We start from the raw sequence: 20164 nt of genomic DNA, 5'->3' as shown, positions 1-20164 counted from the left end.
GTACACTGTAGCTGACTGACGAATGACGTTCATGCCAGTATTCCAATGACGCACGTTGTCAAATGCACCGAAGGCCAAATGAAGCATTTCACCCTGGTTGTGTGCAACGTCAGGTTCAAGCCGGAGGTTGGTCTGTGATGTTTTGGAGGTGTTTTTCGTATCGTGGATTGGGCCCGCTCAATGAAGTGACAACTAATATGAACCAGCATCTTTATTTAAACATTCTTAATGTTCAGGTTTGCCTTTCAGTCAACATCTGGATGATGAGTATGTTATTGATACCCCGTTTATTCAAGTTGACAACACCAAAGTTCATCGGGCTGGACACATATGTGACTGGTTTTATGAACATTCCCTGACCCTATTACATCTCGATTAGCCTGCAAAATCATCTTACTTGAACCATGTTGAACATCTGTGGGACATGTTTGAACAGCGGGTAAAACGCCGACATGAGCATCTCTTCAATTTGGTGGAAATGCGTGATCGCATCCTCAGCGAGTGGCTTAAGGCGACACTCCCGAGATAAAAATCGATATTTTGGTAAAATCTTCTTCTTCTTCTTCTTCTTCTCAATCTGTTTATTGTCCAGGGTTGGCTTTTCCCTCGGACTTAGCGAGGGATCCCATCTCTACCGCCTCAAAGGCAGTGTCCTGGAGCTTCAGACATCGGATCGGGGGATACAACTGGGGAGAATGATCAGTACCTCGCCCAGGCGGCCTCACCTGCTATACTGAACAGGGGCCTTGGTGGGGGAAGGGAAGATTGGAAGGGATAGACAAGGAAGAGGGAAGGAAGCGGCCGTGGCCTTAAGTTAGGTACCACCCCGGCATTTGCCTGGAAGAGAAGTGGGAAACCACGGAAAACCACTTCCAGGATGGCTGAGGTGGGAATCGAACCCACCTCTACTCAGTTGACCTCCCGAGGCTGAGTGTACCCCGTTCCAGCCCTTGTACCACTTTTCAAATTTCGTGGCAAAGCCGGGAATCGAACCCGGGCCTCTGGGGGTGGCAGCTAATCACACTAACCACTACACCACAGAGGCGGACTAAAATCCTTTTAAAGACAAAAATTGAGTTTCTTTTTCCTTGTCACGAAGTTATTACTCTAAATTCAAACAATTTATCACTGTAATAATGCTTTGTTTGCCAATTGTAATTTTACATTTAAATCCCAATTTTCTCCCATAGTATTCTGCCAAATGTAACAACATTTGTATGGTATATGTATCATAGCTATATTTACAAACCCGCCTACGGATTTTTTTATTGCAGGATTTTTTCAAGTAGTACGGATTTTTAAGTCCAAAATTTTAGAACGTAAAAATTACACAAACTTTGGTACGATAATCTCCTTATATAAATTATGTGCATAAAAATCGATACGTAGTGCTTCTGAAAGAAGTATTATCTTCATAATTACGAATTTAAATTAACTTTATTAAATTTCATGAAAAATGAAATTTAAAATTTCAAAAATATTTTGGAAAAACTATTATTTGTATAACAAAGAAATGTTCGTGATATCTCTACTTTTATGTAGGTGGCATTCCCACAAATTTTCGTGAAAATCCATGTATTAGGTAAAAATATCTTATTTATCTCCAGAGTGTAGCCTTGACCTGGATGCAACATACCTGTACAACCTTGTCGACTCACTTCCTAACCGAGTCCAGGCGGTTATCAACTCCAGAGGTGGAGTTACATTGTATTAAATGATGCTTGTAATAATTTCTCCAGGGGTGACTAAATTTTTGTCCGGTAAGCTTAGGTCTATTGGTGTCCGGCTCCATGGCTAAATGGTTAGCGTACTGGTCTGTGGCCACAGGAGTTCCGGGTTCGATTCCCGGTAGGGTCGGGAATTTTAGCCATCATTGGTTAATTTCGCTGGCACGAGGGCTGGGTGTATGTGTCGTCTTCATCATCATTTCATCTTCATCACGACGCGCAGGTCGCCCACGGGTGTCAAATCAAAAGACCTGTAGCTGGCGAGCCGAGCATGTCCTCGGACACTCCCGCCACTAAAAGGTCCATTGGTCTATTGGTGTAAAATACTTTTGCCTCGTAGCTTGTGTCTAGAGAGTGAGGACGGAAAGAATCGGAAGAATTATATCTAATTTGTATTTTCTGGAAATTTTTTAAAATATTGCTCTGTATCGGAGGATCTGGCAACACTGATAAACTCTACACAGATGATTTGAGGCTGGATGTCTATCTTCAAGACAACGTGTACAATGTGTATTAAGGTCCTGACATTTTTTCGAACCGAATTTCTTGAAGATCGCACATATTGACGAGGAACAGGCCATGGGCAGTAGAAACCCTGTACCTCTTCCTGTATTCCATTTAGTCTTCAAACAATGTCCAGCCAAAGATGGCAAGACATTAGGGAGTAATACGATGCCATTCGCAAACATTACTTCGAACCATAATAAAGTATGATATCTGACAGACTTACACAAGAGTAGATCGATGAAATGGCCTTGTGAAGTTCCGAGAAATTTTGTTTCCCTTGGTTTCGCATTGAAATTCTTTCATATGCCCATAGCACAGCGTTTGCCGTCAAAGGAAAAATAAACCTTCTTTGATGGCAACGCATACCAATACATGTGTCACGAGTGATATAGAAAGCAAGAGAGGAGTTATCTGGTGTTAGCTACGACTACTTTCCTTGGATGAAATCATGAATATTTAGTCTTTAAAAATAATTCCAGGAGGAATATGGGCAAGGATGAATTACCAGTGGTAGAGTCTGTTTAATATATTAAATACAGATCTTACCGTACAAAAGTTAGAACAGCACAGATTCTCATGGAGGATTCAAATTTACAGTAAATAAATGGAATTCGACAAAACAGAGATTGTCATACAAGATGCATATAGTAAATACAAAGGACTCAAGAACACAAAATCCTTCAATGAAGCTATAATAATAACAATAATAATAATAATAATAATAATAATAATAATAATAATAATAATAATAATAATAATAATAATAATGTTGTTGTTCGAGTCATCAGCTCATAGACTGGTGTGATACAGCGCTCCATGCCACCCTATCATGTGCTAACCATTTCATGTCTACGTAATCGCTGCATCTTACACCTGCTCAAATCTGCTTATCATATTCATACCTTGGTCTACCCCTACCGTTCTTTCTGCCTATACTTCTCTCAAGAATTAACTGCACAAGTCCTGGATATCTTAAGATGTGTCCAATCGTTCTATCCCTTCCTCTGATCAAATTTAACCACAGCGATCTCCTCTTACCAATTCGATTCAGTACCTCTTCATTCGTGATTCGATCTACCCATCTCACCTTCAGCACTCTTCTGGAACACCACATTTCAAAAGCTTCTCTTCTCTTTCTTTCTGAGCTAGTTGTCCGTTTCACTTCCATACAATACCACACTCCAGACGAAAGTCTTTAAAAACGTCTTTCTAATTCCTATATCATAGTTGAAAGTGAACAAATTTATTTTCTTAAGAAAGGCCTCTTTTCCTCTTGCTAGTCTGCATTTTATGCCCTTACTTCTGCCATCGTTAGTTATTTTACTACCCAAGTAACAATATTCCTCTACTTCCTTTAAGACCATTTCCTAACTAACATTTCCTGCATCAACAGACTTCGTTCGACTGCACTCCATTATGTTTTGGACTTATTTATTTTCATCTTAACAATAATAATAACAATAAATACAAACAAACATACATGCATACACTGACATACCAAACGTCATGGGATAGGGGCCTAGCGGCTTAGTATAGTGTGGGCTCTCCTCCAGCTCGTCGTAGCATCGATTCCACAAGCGGAAGAAACACCTTGGTGGAGACTCTGACCAACACCGTTTGGATAGCTACACACAGCTACCTGTTATTTGTAGCTGCAGGGTCTTGGATGTGAACTGACCACACCACCACGTCCCATAAATTTTCGACAGGATGCATATCAGGCGAACGAAATGGCTACAGTAGTCGCTGAAACTCTCTACAATGTTCTTCGAAACAATTCTAGACAACTTGTGCCCGATGACATGGTGAATTATCCTGAGATATCTCATCATTGTAGGGTACGTGCAGTCCATGAAAGACCGCGTGTATCACCAGCAAGTTCAGCGTAGTAGTCACTGGTCAACGACCTGTTCGGACGGATCAGCTCATGCTACGTAAACGCACCCTACACCATTATGGAGCTACCACAAGCCTGTATGGTGCCTTGTTGACAACTCTGCTGCATGGCTTCATGGGGCCTGCGCCATATCCGAACCCCACTATCAGCTCGAAACAACTGGAACAGTGACTCATCGAACCAAGCTAAATATTGCCAGTCCTCTAAGGTCCAAGTAGCAACGTCACGCACCGAGGTGAGACGCTGTGCCCGGGTTTCGTGGTGTTAACAAGGACGCTCTACTGCTCCCATAATCCACCTGCCAGATATGGGTCTCCATGTGAAAGGCAGGCTTGCTTCTCCTAGACCACGGGGCCGGCAAGATGTGTATTAAGACAATCACAAACACCAACCCCCGAACTAGTGGATTAAGCAGATGTGGTTAAAATCTCCAACCGAGTTGGAAATAACCCGTCCCCCTTTGATCTTAATTGATTTCCTTTACCGCAGCCACATATCCTACAGTTATAGAAAAAATCAGGCCATCGTAACTCACAATACTGAGTACGGAGTGTTGTTGTATGACTATTTCACTTGTTTCCTGCCTACCTGTTTACGTTTCTAGATATAACTCATGCAACTTTTTCGGTTACAACAAGCTGATGTGATCTCCCAAGAAAGCCGGCGAGTTCCTTTCTCCCGACCATGTGTGATAAATGGTGCGCCAATCGCTCCCTGCACACGAGTAATAAGTGAACCTTTTGATACCTTTCACAGAATTCCATTTGCATTCAATTTCTCCACCTCTGTGGATACAATGAAGTGGAAAGTAGCTCCACATGGCCTTTCGCACTGCAGTGCAGCAATAGTGGGATCATATTAACCCAATATTCCTGTGTTAAAGAAATGAGCCAGATGATTTATTCTCACTGCCTCAGTGAACAGAACTCAAGTATTGCAGGTTGTCCTCAAGACAAGACAGGGAATTTCAAAATCATATATGTATTATATCCAGTATTGACCCTTTAAGTACCAAATACAACCTGATCGTATATTCTATTTCTTTCATCCTGTGTGCTCCAGGCAGAAAAATAAACTAGTCCCTTTATATACATAAATGTAACAAAAGATGAACCACCTTAATATTCGAGTTAGAATGATAAAAATACGCCTACTTCTTTTAAAGCTTACAATTTTAACACTTATGTTTGCATTTATTAGAATTTATAAGGAACTAGAGGTTTCAAAAATAAAAATTGCCATTGATTCCTTTTGCTCATATTCTATCATCCAGAAGAAAATAAACATTAAGCATTCATTGAGAGTTCACGACCTTATTAGTGTTACGGATAATCTATGTCCAATGTTATGGTTTTAACACTGGTGTCTTCTCACAACTCAGAGAATTTCGTGCTATGTCGTGATCATCCAGGAACTTCCAGTAGATTTTCTTCACAACTTGGGTCATTTTATAGACCTTGTAATCAGACAAATGAATGTTCTTTGAAGCACTATTCATGGCGGATGTGTACAAGCAGCGTTGTTCCCTGATAAGAAGTAAACTGAATAGGAAAAATGATATATTTGATAGAATATAATGCATACTTGTGAGCCTCCGTGGCTCAGGCGGCAGCCAGAGCGCCGGCCTCTCACCGCTGGGTTCCGTGATTCAAATCCCGGTCACTCCATGTGAGATTTGTGCTGGACAAAGTGGAGGCGGGACAGGTTTTTCTCCGTGCACTCCGGTTTTCCCTGTCATATTTTATTCCAGCAACACTCTCCAATATCATTTCATTTCATCTTTCATTCATTAATCATTGCCCCAGAGGAGTGGGACAGACTTCGGCAGCCGGCACAATTTCTATCCTCGCCGTTAGATTAGGGCTTCATTCATTCCATTCCTGACCCGGTCGAATGACTGGAAACAGGCTGTGGATTTTCCTTGTCAATGCATACTTGTATGGCATATTTATAATTAGTATAACCAGCAACTTACAAATTGTGATCTTTTGAATGATTTTCTACTTTAGAACATTAAAGGTGTTCAGTTACTTGTATAATAAGTAGAATAATAAAAATATGAAAGAACTGGTAGATATATCAAATTATTCTTAGGATATTGAAGAGCATGCAATATATGCATTTTTAGATAAAATATCCGGGTAGTTTATGTGGGGGTATCTGAACAACGACTGGCACGCAAAAGCTTAATACGAAGTACCAGTGTGTATTATGTCAGTAATAGGCTAAGATAAACCTCACGAGGAAATGTTAAATATAAGCATCAGATTTTACTCACTACAGTTAATTAACCGTTTATAACCCATCAGCACTTCGCTGTTCATGAAAACTGGTACAAAATTCGGTCCGCAAAGAAACAGGCAGTGAACACAATGACTAATGCAATTGGAAATAGTGTTGGTAGTGAATATTATCGTTTTTAGGGGAAGTTCCCTTATGAACTCAGTTTATAAGATCAAAAGTAAGAGGATCGAATCTCCAAAAATGACTGTAAACTATGGAAAGGCGGGTGAAAGACGTGAATATGAAGAACTCCCTCAGCCACCGAAGCTAAATACCATCAGAATCGGAAAAAAGACAAGAATTGATCACCAGAGGCCGATTAAGAAGGATTTAAATGAGGAGCCTAACACAAGTAAATGGAGGCAATGTATGACTCGGCTAGGAGTCCCGTGGACGCAATCCTCGATCCCTAAATAAAAATTCGTGCGAGGGATATAGAAAATTAGCAGTTGAATCTTTACTCGAATTCCTCATTGGTTAATTATTCAACGGTCTCATTCTCCCTGTTTCTTTTACCTGTATTTTCAACCTTCGTGTTTCCACTTCCTTAGCAGTTCCTTTTCTTTCTGCAACTTATTCTTAACTTCATTCTTTTACCCCACCCTTCCTTCCCTCCTTTCGCATGAACGCACTTTCCCCAATATTGCTTTTCTTCTTTCTCACTGTTCTTCTATTTAGACAACTTTGCTGTTTTTACAGTCTTCTTTCCCCTTTTCATTACCTTCACTTTTCTTCATATCCTATCCCTTCTTCTGCTTTTGGGTCTTCCTTCACTCTTCTGCTTCTCCCGAACCTCGAATGTATTAAACTGTTAATTCATCAGCACACATTTGAAATACAAGCTCTTTCAGAAGTAGGAACCGTACATTGCAGGGTACGTATATCGGACCTAGAGTAGATACTAGCAAGGCCGAATTCTGTAGGTGAGATCTACGATCAAGTGCATGACGTGTTTTTCAATGCCCAACGATCCGACGCGTGAAATTGTGTCATGACAGGCATTTTGAACACAACATTTAAACTAGTCTCCTATAAATGTACATAAAACTCACCTCTGTTGTCTTCTCTGCTTTACCGTAGACTTCTATACTTGGGTATTCATACCATTATAGGTGATTTTTAAAATTATTGTGTACAGTTGTTTCCTTTTGCATCCCACAGTCCGAACGCCTATAATAACCTTGGCTTATGTAACTTAACAATGAGTCAATGGGACCTCATATTCTTGTGCAAAAAGGGATCTCCAAGACTCAGCCTACTATCTTTGCAAACTATAGTATGTACTTATATTTGCATTCAATATGTAATTAAATAAGTAAATAAAACTTCTTCTAATGTAACCGGACTTCAGATAACCTTGAGACCCTACATTCTTTTATTATACTTGTATTGTGGGCTAGTCCAAAATGTATAATATATTCTGTCTGTGGGGATCTGACTAGAGTTGCTTTCATGAAAATATTTAAGCTAATGATAAAATATTAGGCCTATATATTGCAAAATACTTTAATACTTAATACATTTTAATCGTGATGTCAGATGACCACTAGTCAGAAAAATATCTCGTAGATACCGGTATTTCACGTTCTTATTGTGACGATATCCGACTCGTTGGCTGAATGGTCAGCGTACTGGCCTTCGGTTCATGGGGTCCCGGGTTCGATTCCCCCCGGGTCGGGGATTTTAACCTTTATTGGTTAATTCCAATGGCCCGGGGGCTGGCTGTTTGTGCTGTCCCCAACATCCCTGCAATTCACACACCACACATAACACTATCCTCCACCACAATAACACGCAGTTACCTACACATGGCAGATGCCGCCCACCCTTATCTCTGCTACAGATAGCCGCACGAAATTATTATTATTATTGTGGAGATTTTGTCATTCGTATTGTCTGACTTTCTACAGTAGATCGGACTCACTCTCTCATATCAGGCAGAACTTCACATGACCTCACAAGGCAGAGTGAAAACCTATCTAGCTATTATCGTGGCAGTAAGTGAGGTAAAGACACTAGCCTTATTTCATTGAATTAATTATATTCCACCGGGCGAGTTGGGCGTGCGGATAGGGGCGCGCAGCCGTGAGCTTGCATCCGGGAGATAGTGGGTTCGAATCCCACTGTCGGCAACCCCGAAGATGATTTTCCGTGGTTTCCCATTTTCACACCAGGCAAGTTCTGGGGCTGTACCTTAATTAAGGCCACGGTCGCTTTCTTCCAACTCCTAGGCCTTTCCAGTCCCATCGTCGCCGCAAGACCTATCTGTGTCGGTGCGACTTAAAGCCACTAGCAAGAAAAAAAATACATCAACTCTTTATGGTCTCATGGAGCAAGTTGGCCGTGCGGTTAGGGGCGCATAGCTGTGAGCTTCCATCCGGGAGACAGTGGATTCGAACCTCACTGTCGGTGGCCCTGAAGATGGCTTTCCGTGGTTTCCCATTTTCACACCGGGAAAATGCTGGGGCTGTACCTTAATTAAGGCCACGGTCACTTGCTTCCCACTCCTAGGCTTTTCTTATACCACCGTCGCCATAAGACCTATCTGTGTCAGTGCAATGTAAAGCAAATTATAAAATTTTATAATATCTGTATGGTCTTACATCGTGATTGTTTTGAGTCTCGTAGGTGAAAAAGTGCTCTCCATCGGAATGTTGCCCGGAAGCATAGGAGAGGTGATGTTATACAATTTATTTCTAATCAGTAGATTACATGGCAAATCCTGGATTCAGTCCCAAACCTCTTCTCAGTGTTTATATGGAGTGTGTGCATATGACACTGTTAATGGTGATTCGTTCGTCACTGAGCAGGCCCCTTGGTGTTCTTCGACAGGAGTAGGCTATGTGGTGGTACTGGATTTAACCCTCTCGCTACCTCATCGCCATTATAATCTCACATCCAGACAAGAAGTCGCCTATGGGAGTCAAACAGAAAGACCTGCACCAGGTGAATCCTGCAAAACTCCCGGCACGGAAAGCCGCACGCTAAAGAAAGAAAGAAAGAAAGACAGAAAGAAATCCAGCTCCATAGTAAAATTCAATATACTTTTGTATCGTTCAGTGGGGACATTTCTACCATTCAGTGAGGTGACACAGCGAGTTGGCTACTTGTACGCGTCGCGCAGAAAGCAGCTCCATGGCTAAGTGGTCAGAGTCTTCTCATTCGGGCCTCGGGAACCGAGGTTCAATTCACGGGTAGGTGATACGATTTTTACCGTAAACGTCGAAATTCCTGGTTCGGGGGCTGTTTTTTTCTGATCTCAACATTCCTGCAACTTACATATCACTCACAACACTACCCTCTATCAAGATAACATACAGTTTCTCACACTTGGCAGAAGCGACCCTTATGATCTGAAGGTCTGCCTTACAAGGGATGCATCCAGTTGTAATGACCATACGTAGAGGCATAATATTTTCGCATTAACGATAAACGCGAAAAAAAAATTTTTTGAAGCGATATTGAGATATCTTAACGAATCATATGATTCTGGTTAAGAAATTAGTGATTTTGTTTTTGCGAATTACAGCGAATTAAAGCTTCTAGGTCAGTATAAAGCGAAATTTACTTATTTTGCGATCAATGCAAAACTGCAGCGAAATTCATGGAAAAAACGATCTTGAAACTGTACTCCAATATCACGTGAAGGCCAAGCGTGACGTTGTTGAAACCTTGCCATTGGACAGTTCTCGGAATCATCCCATCAACTGAAATTGATTGTGAAAAAAGTCTCCCCCCTCATGACATGCTGCGTTTCATTTTCTTTTATAGCGAAATTCTCTGGAAAGTCGTTTGCTCAGCTACATGAGATTGACCTTTACCACAAAAGGCAATAGATTCTTTGTAAGGCCTGACGTCAGCGAAATCCCCTCATGGTTGCTAAACAAATGACAATCCACGAGCGTGCTAGGCGACAAATATCCGGCTTAGACGGAGGAACTCCCTCAGGGCTACCAATAGTATGGCAGCCGAGGGCTAGTCAGTGATCAAGAGGTCAGAGGGTGGAGTAAGGTTAGTTCGGCGGTTTGATAATTTAGGATCAGATAACACAAGGATAAAGGAAGGGAAGATAAACCGTATAAGAAACAGATATTTAGTAACGGGTCTATCGTGTATCGCTAGTACAAACACGTGTAAACGAGAGTGTAAGAAGAATATTAACCCTGCAATAATTGTGCAGAATATTTATTTTCCATTTTTAATGTGATGAATTCAGTTTATTCAGAGTTAACTAATATATCAAGCCTAACAAATTGAACATATGTAAGTTATTAGAAATATTAACTTAAAGGCACCAAAGCATGAAAGTAATAAAAAATGCATTCTCCTTTCACTTTTCTTAAATAAACTATTTCATGAATCCAAAAATATATGGCATGTGTGCGTTCCTGAAAAAATAAATTAAATCCTTGTTTAAATATGAAGGCACCGGAAGCACTCAATTAACTTGTAAAAAGAGAATTATAATTCATTAAGTATTATTTCTGAATAATTATGGCTTCAGTGCTATTTCTGTTTTACGAATAATGGGAGAGATTCCTTAGGAAATATATTTTAAAATAATTTATTGCCAGGTTTCAAATTGTGGAATGTTAAATAATCCTATGGTTACTTGATTGAGATGTTAATATGAAACCTACCGAAAGCAATTTGAATATCCCATGAAAATTGTACCTCAATTTGTGGGAGAAATTTTGATTTTGAAATGTGATGAGTTGTTATATGCATCGCTGATGGTGATCAGAGGCAGATTAGTAGTTATTATGCATGTGTTTTGCTCGCGTTGATGTCAAAATTCAGAATAGTATGTTAGTCATTGAATACATCGTTGTTTAGATATGCCTGCAAAATAGGCCTTAAAACTTGGTCGCTGAAATATTAATATGAACATAGAAATAAATACAATACACAATTATTTCTGAAGAATTATGGAATAATTTAAAAGATTCCGTAGGAAATATATTTCAATGTATTTAATTAATTGCGAGGTTTCAAATTGTGGAATATTTAATAATTCTCTGGTTACTTGATTGAGATGTTGGTATGAAACCAACCGAAAGAAATTTGAAATCATATTACCTGTAAATACAGCAATCTTTATTTCATTGAATGAAGCACTAAATATGACATAGTACATTGTTTGTTTTCAAACATATACTCGTTTAGTGACCTTCTAGCCTTCTTGTTGTATTGTTTGCATAATCTGAAATCCAATTATCGTAATTGCAGCCAATCCCCAGTCTTGTAATGAAACCTCATTTAGCTCTGAGCTATAGGAACGGTTGAGCTACCGAGTGAGTTCGCCGTGCAGTTAGGAGTGCACAGCTGTGAGCTAGCATCCGGGAGGTAGTGGGTTCGAACGCTCCTGTCGGCAGCCCTGAAGATAGCTTTCCATGGTTTTCTATTTTCACAACAAGTAAATGCTGGGGCTGTACCTTAATTAAGGCCACGGTCACTTCCTTCCCATTCCTAGCTCTTTCCTATCCCACCGTTGCCATAAGACCTATCTGTGTTGGTAAGGCGTAAAGCAGTTTGCAATAAATGTTGAGCTAAGAGGCGCAGGAAGTAAAGTTTCTTCCTTACCGATCCATACCTAATTAATTAACAGTTCTGAAAATATTAAACAGATCATTTCCCAGACTTTATTAGGCACACCAGCTAAGAACACTTGGTAGGAGACAACGATTTCCAAACTCATATTCACGAAATTATAAGTTATTACAAATATGGGACGAGTAGTTGAATCCTTGCCTTCGGGGGCAGTGACAGTACCAGTTTTGTTTGATGCTCCCCACGGAAGTTTATTGTGTATCTTGTGTATAACTTAACATAAGGGCTGGCTAGCGGAGATGGTAAAGGCGTGTTCGGTTCACCCGGAAGGACATGGGTTCGATTCGCCATCAGGAAGTAGAAACATTTAGATACGAGATTTCCACTTCAGAGGAGGCACATGACTGTGAGGTTTCCTCAGCCTTCACCAAAAATGAATGTAAAAATGAAATGGTGTATGGCTTTTAATGCTGGGAGATCCCAGGACGGGTTCGGCTCGCCAGGTGCAGGTCTTTTGATTTGACACCCGTAGGCGAACTGCGCATCGTGATGAGGATGAAATGATGATGAAGACAACACATACACTCAGCTCCCGTGCCAGGAAGATTAACCAATGATTGTTAAAATTCCCGACCCTGCCGGGAATCGAACCCGCGACGCCTGTGACCAAAGGCCAGCATGCTAACCATTTTGCCATGGAGCCGGACACCAAAAATGAATACAAGCTAACTACTCTATTCCGCTTAATGTCGAGGTAACGGGCAGTGGAAGCTTTTACCTTCCAATCTTTCAATATTTTAATATTGAAACCGAATTCTACAATATCGTAGATACCTGGACGCTTTATTGTCCTCCTGTCGTGAAATACACATATATATATATATATTAAGACCGGTTTCTTCAATATCGTAAAATAAATAAAACTCCAATATATAAATCTTAACATCAGAGAATTACCTGTACAATTTTTCCTCCCATTGTGAAATAAAAATGTAGATTTATTAAGGTACAATACGTTTTTCACCGGTCCTGCTTGGTGAAAAGTAACACATAGACAGTATTGTCAATAGTCGTACTGCGACCGAATTTACCATAAATCATCATCATCATCATCATCATCATCATCTGTTTACCCTCCAGGTTCGGTTTTTTCCCTCGGACTCAGCGAGGGATCCCAACTCTACCGCCTCAAGGGCAGTGTCCTGGAGCTTCAGACTCTTGGTCGGGGGATACAACTGGGGAGAATGACCAGTACCTCGCCCAGGCGGCCTCACCTGCTATGCTGAACAGGGGCCTTGCGGGGGATGGGGAAGATTGGAAGGGATAGGCAAGGAAGAGGGAAGGAAGCGGCCGTGGTCTTAAGTTAGGTACCATCCCGGCATTTGCCTGGAGGAGAAGTAGGAAACCACGGAAAACCACTTCCAGGATGGCTGAGGTGGGAATCGAACCCGCCTCTACTCAGTTGACCTCCCGAGGCTGAGTGGACCCCGTTCCAGCCCTCGTACCACTTTTCAAATTTCGTGGCAGAGCCGGGAATCGAACCCGGACCTCCGGGGGTGGCAGCTAATCACGCTAACCACTACACCACAGAGGCGGACATCATAAATCATTCTTAGATAAACCTTCATATTTCTCTATGTAAAACGCGCCTATTTAAACGGGGTGTTACTGTGGTGATGATGATACTGCCTTTCAGGGAGATATGGAACATTGGTGCGGAAACGTCTCAGTTGCACGTTCTACGCCAAAGCCGCTTTCCGTAGGTAGCCGATTTATCAACGCATGTGGATTTCACACGATGGTGACCCTAGACCACTTTCAACATGCTGCTCGTGACCTGTTTCACGGCCACCTTGTTCTCCTGATCTCACACCTCTTGATTTCTTCTTATGGGGTCATGTGAAGAGTGTTATCTACGAGACATATGTCGAAAGTGAGGAGTAGCTCTCGAAAGAATCCTTTCAGCTTGTAACATCGTTAAAAGGGCCAGATACGCCAGAATTTACTGCCACGTTGTAATCTCTGCATCAAAGCTGAAATACCCCATTGTAAACAACGGTTATAAATAATTTCGTAGCGTGTGTATGGAGTGCAGATAAATAAAGGTGTTATTTTATCACACAAAGATTTACTCCTCGTTCATAGGTATCCCAAAATAATTTTGGCTCAAAGCTGGTGCCAGATATTTCCATATCGGAGTTCCCCATCTCAAATTGATACGTGTGACCTTCTCCAGCATCTCTTAAGGCATGTAACATGATCATCGAAACACCGTGTATTTTATATGTTTCGTGTATCTATTTGAAAAATAATTACTGTCTATTAGAATATAATAGTAATAGTAATAATTATAAACTGACTGTAAGTAATTAAGCAATGTTAATGAAATAACAGTGTCGGAGCTTAATCCCTTACCAGTGGTACTTGGGGTAAGTGAAAATTCCTCTAAGAATTAAGTGAGGTAAGTTCAATAATAAAACATTATATATATTTTTATCATTTACATGTTTTCGTTTTATTGTTATAAAAATATTGTACGCATACTCGTTTCCTGAAAACTGTTCAATTTCTTGGCTACTCTTGAGACTGGATTACTCAATTCTGTTGATATACCTAGACTTAATGTGGTTTACAACAACAACAATAGAATACTGATCCGAAACTAGGGAGGAAGAAATAATTTATTGTAATACAAAACGTGTTTTGAAACATGCATTCCTTTCCCTATTGCTACATTAAACATTGCCATTAAACTAATTAACTATTTCAATCCAATTTTATAAAAAAAAAATATTTATTTATTTCTAGACGTTAACAGATTTATATAGTCTAGGACAAACATGTATCTTACCCTCCCTAAGTTGTATTAGTGCCTACTTTTGTGTCATCAGTCTTTTATAGAGTTATCCTACAATTGCAACAAACATGTTGAATGAATTGAAATAATGAATGGGGGACTATGAATTGGTGAGTGAATGATATCATGATTGAATTGTAATTGTACATGAATGAATGAATAAACCCCCTTCTCACCCAGTCATGGATAGCCACCAACTGGGGAGAGGGTGGATGAATGAATGTATGAAAAACAATAATAAATACAAAAGTGGCACACTCCTTCTGGACCATTTTAATAATTTTCCACAAGAGTTGCATAGTCAGCCTACGCGATATAAACTTCATCTCTAGCGTAACCAGCTCTTTGCTTTAGAACCGTAGTAACTCAATTACTCCCGGAAAGAATTGGCTTGGTCACAAGATTCGTTTCAATTGCGCCCATTAAGTTGCGACTCTGTGATTTTAGTCCCATTACTTTCCACAGTTGAGCTCGTTTATCAGCAAGTCTTGAGAGTTGGAACAACTGTTGCTCGCTGGACTCCTGTTGCGTGAACTGCGTGTCCCTGCAGGATATTCTACCAACTCTCGTCGCCGAAAGCTTTGAATGGTATGCAATAATTCCCTGGAATTTCGGATCATCCATAATCACCCTCATCTCTACTGTTCATAACAGGAATTAAACAAGATATATTTTCTGATATTGACAGTTTCAATTTGGATTTTTCTCTCCCCAGCTATCTACTGAAAGTGATAGTTCTTAAATAAATTCTCATATTCTCTTCTTAAACATGTATACAATTTATTGCCAGTGTGTTCTTAAATTCCAGTTCAAAAACATTTCTCTGGTTACGTGTAGATATCTTTATTAGTTTTTATGTTGTAGGACTTTGAATTTTAAACTGTAATGTCGGCGTAACATGTCAATATCTGATCCGTACAGGTTTACATTCACCCGTTATTTGTCAACATATACATTCATCTTAGAAAAGGTGCATTTCCTCTGGAATTATCAGTTCCTTTAACATTAAATTTTCAGCAAGGTTCAGAGCTGTGTTTCAATCTGAACTAAAACTAATAGTGGGTTGAAAGGAAATATTTGGACTCAAAAAAAATTATATATTGTAAACAACTCAACAGAAATGTAATCGAAACAGACTTTCAACGTATTAGGTCGTGTTACGTACATCAATATTCATCAATACTCATCCACAGAAATGTATTTAAAGATACTATTTGCTGAGAAAATATTATTGTCTTAGATCTTATTACTGACCATACTCTGAGAAAGAAAGATTGATAACATGGTTAGTACCCACTCAAGTTATCAATACAGACAAGCAACTTCTTACAAAGTATTCAAATTTGAATGTATAAATGCATATTTTCTTCAAGATCTGTGTGCCGTCTAATCGTTTAGTTCGTTTCCTCTCTTTATGACCATTTACTCCCCCCAAAGATATGACAAAGAGAAAATAACAAGTAGTTTCCAGGCGGGAAAGGGCTATATTGCGTTGGATTTGGTAGAACTGTTCATGTTTCTACTTAATCTTTTAACCCAACAGCGCCTGGAAGGGAGCTTAAAACCAGTTCTGTCTCTATGATAATGAGAAAATAAGAACAAAAGTCCATTTTTGTTGCTACTGATGACATTTTTAATAATAAATCTATGCGCAATGTTGATATACCATCCAAAATGGAAGTCCTCTCTCTTTTTTCCTCTCTCTCTCTCTCTCTCTCTCTCTTCCCGACAGCACTGTCTTGTTTTATCCCGTCGCTTCTTATTGAACGTTGAGCTGGTCCGCGATACAACCGCTGAAAATTGTAAATCCTAGCTTAGACGAAAGAAAATAATATAATGTTATAACCACTAACGATCTGACCAGATTCCAGGGAGTATAAAATTTGTATAGCAAGATTCCTTTCGGAAACCAACGATGCGAATTTGTCACATGTCAACATACTCAAATGCCATCGTCTCAGCCGCAATCGAATTTACTACTTTGAGAACAGATGTACATGGACTCACTGACTGTGCCACTGAGGTACAGTCGAAGTCGGTTCCAACGACGCCAAAGGGACAGCCAATCATGGTCGTTAGAACCGATAATCGCACAAACCGGTTTTATATGGCTAATTAAAAGATTTAAAATAAAACTTCAAAAAGGTGACTGAAATAATTGGTGTATTTACAGTACACTATTTCTGGAAGAGAACTTCGAGGAATTTCAGTGGTTTTCGATGAAAAATAGGTCCACCGATAGGCACATTATTTGTTCTTTGCTGCTTTAACCATCTAAGTAAGGATACTTGAATATGTTTGTGCTCATGTGATATGACTCGCTTGATTTTTCAAGATTTTTTCTTGAGAAAGAGACTTCCTTTTTCTCTGCGCCCTTCCAAATCGTTCAGTGTTATAAACTCAATTCCTTCGCGATGCTGACGTTTGTATCCCCATTTTCTATTCGCCATATTATGTGTGACATTTGTTCAGTATTAAGCACTTTCCTTTCCTTCTGCGTTATCTTCACAGCAATGCTTATCTTGACTATTTAACAGACAAACTGATTTGTAATATACAATAATAAGCGTAACATTGTTGTCAGCAATCCCCAAACAGGTAATAAACAAAAATTAACATTGGACATTTCAGCCGATATGTCGTAATAAGCGACGTCGTATTCAGCGATTTTTAACATAGCTTACAGTGTTTATATAGGATTTAGACGGGACAGTCGGATTTCGTCGTTATATCCAATATGTCGTTATAAGCGATGTCGCAATAAACGGGTTCGACTGTATATATACAACAATGTTATGTAAAATAAATTAATTTCAAGAAGACGTATTTGTCGAAGTTCGGTTCTTTGACTCAATCGACAACGTCGAGGTCGTCGGTTCGGAGAGTTTTCGGTTCGATTCATGGTCGAGTTTGGGTCTTTTATTCCCGTCTGGTTAATTCCTCTGATTTGAAGGACATGCTTCGGTATTTGTCTCAGAACTTTCCTCTTCATGTACTCATGACATACCACATTACCAATCACCACCGAATGACGTAATAGTGACATTTCTCCACATAGGGTTGTGGTCTGGAAGGGTAAAAAACGAAATGGCGTATGACTTTTAGTGCCGGGAGTATCCGAGGACATGTTCGGCTAGCCAGATGCAGGTCTTTTGATTTGACTCCCGTGGGCGACCTGCGTGTCATGATGAGGATGAAAGGATGATTAAGACGACACATACGCCCAGCCGCCGTATCAGCGAAATTATCAATTATGGTTAGAATCCCCGACCCCGTCGAGAATCGAACCTGGAACCCCTGTGACTAAAGGCCAGCACGCTAACCATTTAGCCAAGGAGCCGGACTGTCTGGAAATGTGACCGGTCGTAAAACAGTGCTAAGTCCCTGTGTGTGTGCCACAGTTCTCACCCACAACCCCGCCAGAATGTGAAGAAGAAGTTATTCAACGAAGTTCCTCCGCTTATTGAGAATCGAACTTCTGTTAATCACGTATTAGTGTTGTATAAATTTGAGATTATTTACTCACTCTTGGTTACGTGACCGCCTGAACTGAGTAGCTCATAAACGGTAGAGCTCTAGTCTTCTGAGCGTCCGAGCGCTCAAATATGCCAACCTTCTGACGGTAGACTTCCAGCACTTAAAAGAGCTCCTGTGGGACAAAGTTCCGGCACTTCGGCTTTTCTGAACACCTTTACTGCATTTAGTGGGGCGTAAAACCAATAATATTATTATTCTCAGCCCACCTGGTGGCCATGATCGTTAAGGCGTTGAAGTCTAAGCGGACTGACACCGTGGTTAGCCGGTTCGAGTTCCGTAGAACGAAAAATTTTCACCATCAGAATGTTGACCGGCAGGGTAAGGGATGTGGTGGTATACAATTTATAATCACTAGATTGTGTGCCAAGAGTCTGGATTAAATTTCAAACTTCTCCGCAGTGCTCATATGGAGTGAGGGCATATGACGCTGTTGATGGTGATTCGTCCGTCGGATGGAGACGTTAAGCCTTGAGCAGACCCCTTGGTGCATTCTAAAAGAGTAGGCTATATGCCGGCACCGGGTTTCACCCTCTCACTTCCTACTATTATATCACGTCATCTATTTCATCTCATTAACTCCTCTGATGAGATTGACGTCAGGAAGAGCATTCGGTCATAAAAAACCGCCACGAGAGATTCATCTCACCTGATACCCGACACCGTAGAGAAACGGGAAAAGGGTTGGACAGACAAACAACAATAAACAAAAAACATTTTATTTTTAGTGTTTTCAGGTCGCACTTAAACATCGAAGGTTTTCTTTTTTCTTTCTTTCTTTCTTTCTTTCTTTCTTTCTTTCTTTCTTTCTTAATCTGCTTACCCTCCAGGGTTGGTTTACCCTCGGACTCAGCGCGGGATCCCACCTCTACCGCCTAAAGGGCAGTGTCCTGGAGCGTTAGACATTGGGTCGGGGATACAACTGGGGAGGATTATCAGTACCTCGCCCAGGCGGCCTCACCTGCTATGCTGAACAGGGGCCTTGGTTGGGGTCGGGAAGTTCGGAAGGGATAGACAAGGAAGAAGGAAGGAAGCGGTCGGCCGTGCCCTTAAGTTAGGTACCATACCGGCATTTGCCTGGGGGATAAGTGGGAAACCACGGAAAACCACTTCCAGGATGGCTGAGGTGGGAATCGTACCCACCTCTACTCAGTTGACCTCCCGAGGCTGAGTGAACCCCGTTCCAGCCCTCGAACCACTTTTCAAATTTCGTGGCAGAGCCGGGAATCGAACCTGGGCCTCCGGGGGTGGCAGCTAATTACACTAACCACTATAACATATAGACGGACTCAAAGGTTTTCTGCGACAAAAAATGAGAAAGGGCTAGGATTGGGAAGGAAGCGGCAGTGGCCTTAATTAAGATACGGCTTCAGGATTTGCCTTGTGTGAAAATGAGAAACCACGGAATGCCGTCTCCAAGTTTGCGATGCTGGGATTTGAATCCTCCATCTCCCGAATGCAAGCTATGTGACCTTAACCACGCGGCCAAATCGATCGGTGTCTTTCTTCTTATTTCCTTTTTCTTCTGCTTCTTTTTATTATTATTGATGCCTGTTGTTTAAAGAGGCCTAACATCTAGGTCACCGGCCCAGTATTATTAGTATTATTATTATTATTATTATTATTATTATTATTATTATTATTATTATTATTATTATTATTATTATTATTATTATTATTATTATATCAGGTGTGGGAATATGGAAGCGAATGGGCCTCAGGTCTGAACGAGGTAGTTGCGAAAAGAGCGGAAGAACAAGCCTCAATTTCCAAATTCTACTTTCAATATTTTTAAATACTTCCACTAAC

General features: G+C 40.5%; 1 protein-coding gene across 1 annotated transcript in view; it reads left to right on the top strand.

Annotated features, from left to right (window-relative positions):
* The window catches only part of LOC136879341 (potassium voltage-gated channel subfamily KQT member 1), a 916827-nt gene that overhangs the window by 201706 nt on the left and 694957 nt on the right, over nucleotides 1-20164 (top strand). The window lies entirely within an intron of this gene.

Source organism: Anabrus simplex, chromosome 8 (genome assembly GCF_040414725.1).
Source record: "Anabrus simplex isolate iqAnaSimp1 chromosome 8, ASM4041472v1, whole genome shotgun sequence".
NCBI classification, from domain to species: Eukaryota; Metazoa; Arthropoda; class Insecta; order Orthoptera; family Tettigoniidae; genus Anabrus; species Anabrus simplex.
The sequence above is the reverse complement of the archived record's forward strand: the minus strand, read 5'-3'. Positions and strand labels throughout refer to the sequence as shown.